The following is a 4405-nucleotide window of genomic DNA, read 5'->3' as shown; positions in this document are numbered from 1 at the left end:
ACACACACTGATACACGTGCGTATTTATATACATTAATTTACTAATTGATTTTAACTAATATTTTTAAGAGCCAGCAGGATTGATATATAGTTGAACCTGAAAAATATTTATTATATACGTGTTTAAAATACACAAAGAAATAAATAGTAATTAAGCTAGGCCTTTGAAACTCTACTAAAATATAAGCTGTGAACATTTTGTGATCATTACAAATTCTTACACTGAATAAATATTTTTATTTTTATAATATTAATATGTTTGATGCATGGGTACATTTTTTACAATGTATTATTTTATTTTTGTCATAGAGTCATGTCATGCATAATAACATTTCAGTCAAAGATGGATTACATATACAAAAGTGGTCCCATGAGTTTATAATACATATTTTTACATACTTTTCTATGTTTAAGTATGTTGAGATATATAAACTCTTACCACTGTGTTCTTATTGCCTGCAGTATTCAGTACAGTAATGTAGTACACAGGTTTGTAGCCTAGGAGAGAGAGGCTATACCATATCACCTAGACGTGGTAGGCTGTACAATCTAGGTGTTTGTAATATACTCTCCGATGTTTGCAAAATGATGAAATTGCCTATGGATGCATCTCTTAGAACATATCCCTATCATTCAGTGATGTGTGACCGTATAAAATGCTCAATCTAAGTTTCAATGCCCTCCATAAAATTGTTGTACTGTGAAATACAAATCTCTCATCCATGGCCTGAATATGTTTGCAAACTAAGCAGATCATGGGAAGGAGAATGCGCTGGCGTCGCTGGGATGATTTTCTCACACTACATGAATAATATCTCCAGACTTCGCGAATATGAGCCATTTGCATAGAGTGAAAGTAGGCGTCTCTTTGTTGAGAAATGTATCAAATGGGAGTGTGAAGTGTTTTTAAAAGATACTTGTTTGTTTGTAGCCGGTAGGCCTACAGTGGCTCATGGCAATGGTTGAGGTTGCTAAGATTTGGTGGAAGGAGGCAAAATGAAATGGCCACATATGCTATATGGATCAATTGTTTCTGTTGAGTTACAGATTCAGCTGGCTATTTCTCCCAATGTTATTTGGAGAAAAAAAACATGATGGTAATTTCGGGGTAACAAATACAATATTTGATGAAAGCAAATTTACTGAGGGTTAGACAAACTACAAGATACGTTAGGCTGCAAAGTCAACACGAGACTTCTGGCCCAAATTGTGTAGAGTTTGGGTCCAGCTGCAAAGTTCAAAGGAAGAGGCCATATATGACTTCTCACTTCTGACACCAACTGCCAGTTCAGGGGTTTCCCCAGAACATCTCAGTTTCAAGAATTTACTAGAAAGACTCACAGAACTCATTGAATGCTATTGTACTTGTGGTTTATAATAGAGAAAGGGTAGAAATTAGGACCATTCAAAGGAAGAGACATATCATGTAAGGTGGAATCTAGGAGGGCATTGAATGTTAAGTTTCCATTGTCTTCAGGACATATTACCTGTCATTGTTGTACAGCAATAAACATGGAGTACTACCAACCTCAGGAGCTCACCTGATGCTAAAAAGACACTCTTTCGAAAATGAAAAGACAAATGAAAGGATGAGATAAGATGACATTCCACATTAAGGCACTGGAAAAAATAGCAAGCTAAACCTAAAGCAAGCAGAAGGAAGAAAATAAAAATTAGAGAAATTAATAATTTATAACCTTAATAATATTTGTTAGTATTGAATAATTGATATTAATTCTTGACTAGCTTTTTCTAAAAAGGGAAATATTCACTTCCCAACTTATTCTGTGGGGCCAGTGTTACCTTGATACAAAAATTAGTCCAAAGAGCATAGAAAAATAAAACTACGATAAGTATAAACGCAAAATTCCTTAAAAAATACTAACATATCAAATCTAGCAACATATAAAAGAATTATACGCTATGACAAAGTGAAATTTATACTAGTAATCCCAGGTTGGTTTAACAGCCCAAACTCCATTAAGGTAAAACATCTTATCCATAGAATAAGAAACAGAATTGCATGATCATCTCGATAGATTCACAAAAGACATTTAACAAAATCCAAGTGCTTTAATGATTAAAAATAAAAATAAAAACTCAATGAACCAGGAATAGAGAACTTTCTACACCAGATACATGGCACCTGTGAAAAGCCAACAGCAAACATTCAACCTAATGGTGAAAGAAATATACTTTCCCGCTATGGTCAGAGATAAGAATAGGAGATATACTTTGACCTCTTCTAGTCAACATTGTACTAAAGATTTTATGCAGGGCAAATCGGCAAGTAAAGAAATAAGAGTCACCCATATTGAACAGGAAGAAATAAAACTTCATTTGCAAATAACATTCTTGTATATAGAAAATTTTAAGGAATCCACTGAACGATAGAACTAGTAAATTGTTTCAGCAACATTACAGCATACAAGATAAATATACAAAAATCAATTGCACACATCTACCATGAAAACCCCAAAATGAAATTAAGGAAACACTTCAATTTACAATAGCATCAAAAAAGAAATAATAATTAATTTGGAAAATGTGATACAATATTTTACTCTGAAAATTAAAAATTATTGTTTAAAGAAGATCTAAATAATTAGCGAACATCTTATAGCCATGAATTGGAAGATTTAATATTGTAGTACTTTACAATTTAAACTACAGATTTGAAGAAATCCCTGCAAGTATCCCAACAGACTTCTGTCTAGAAAGTGACAAGCTGATTCTAAAATACACATGGAATTGTAAGGGACTCAAAATAGCCAAAATAATCTTGGAAAAATAAAACATATTAGGCTAATTCACACCCCCGTGCTCCAAACCTTACTGCAAAGCATCAATAATCAAGACAACACAATACTGATGAAGGAAAACTATCTAGATTAATGGAAGAGAATTGAGAGCCCACATATAAAACTATGTATAGTCAATGGATTCTTACAGTGGTGCCATGTGCAATTCAATGAGGAAGAGACAGTCTTTGAACAAACTGGGTCAACAACGTACAGGTGGATCACCATTTGCAAAATAATAAATCTGAACCTTTACTCCAAAGCATACAAAAATATTATCTCAAATGGATTAAAGACATACATGCAAGAGCTAGAATAAAGCGTATGGGAAAATCTGTAGGATTTTGTATCTAGCAAAGAAATAGCTGTAAGAGCAAAAACATGAGCAACAAAATAAAAATTAGATATTTAAAATTTCTTAAAAATTAAAGACATTGGTGTTTCAAAGCACAACCAAGCAAGTCAGAAGGCAGCTCAAAAATTGTGAGAAGATATTTGAAAAACATATCTTTATGTCTGTATATATATGTATCTTGAATATAGAAAAATTGTTTTAACTCAGTAACAAATATCCCAACTAAAAACTGATAAATGATAGGAATAGATATGTTTCCCAAGAAGATACACGAACGGTCAATAATCCCATAGAAAGATACTCAACAGCATCACTCATCAGGCAACTACAAATCAAAACCACAGTTAGATAGTCTATGGCTAGAACTGGCCACATTGGAAAATACTTCGATGGCTTCTAAATATATTAAACATAGAATTGTCATATGACCTAGAAATGTATAACTAGGTATACACCCAGATTATTGGAAAGAGGTGTTCAAACACAAATTGTACACAAGTATTTTTAGCAGCAGTATTTAAAATAGCCAAAGGCAGAACACAACTCAAATGTCAATAAGAATATTATTGGATAAACAAAATGTTATATCCATGAAATTGAATGTTATACAGTTATGAAAAGAAATAAAGTACCAATACGTACATGAACCTTGATAGCCTTATGCCAACTGAAAGAAGCCAGGCACAAAAGGCCACCCATTGTATGATTCTATTTAGATGAAAATAGAATAGGAAAATCTGTAGAGACAGAAAACCGATTTGTGTTGCTTAGGATTGAGTAGGGGATCGGTACATAGGAGGTTAACAGCTAAAGAAGGTGGGGTTTCTTTTTGAAGTGATGAAAATGCTCTAAAATTCATTGTGATGATGGCTCCACTTATCTGTGCATATACTAAAAGCCATTGACTTGTACAAATTAATGTGTGCACTCTACACTATGTAAATTTTATCTCAATAAATCCTTTCAAAAATACACAGAAGAGTAAGGGGTTTTGGAGTGTTGTAGCGGGGAGGCAGTTTGAAATACTGAACAGGTCTCATTGAGAATGTGAGGTTTCAGTAAAGGCTTGAGGAAGTTGAATGAGCTGATCAATGGATATATGGAGGGCTATCTTTCCAAGCCAAGAAATTAAGTAGAGTCTTGGTCATAAGACAGCAGCATGTTGGCATGTCCAGAGGACAGTGAGGTGGCCAGGACCACTGGGAAGATCAAGGATGAAGACATGAAAGAATTTTGGCGGTTAACATGG

This window comes from Nomascus leucogenys, unplaced genomic scaffold (genome assembly GCF_006542625.1).
Source record: "Nomascus leucogenys isolate Asia unplaced genomic scaffold, Asia_NLE_v1 000778F_95274_qpd_obj, whole genome shotgun sequence".
NCBI classification, from domain to species: domain Eukaryota; kingdom Metazoa; phylum Chordata; class Mammalia; order Primates; family Hylobatidae; genus Nomascus; species Nomascus leucogenys.
Note: the sequence above shows the minus strand (reverse complement) of the source record.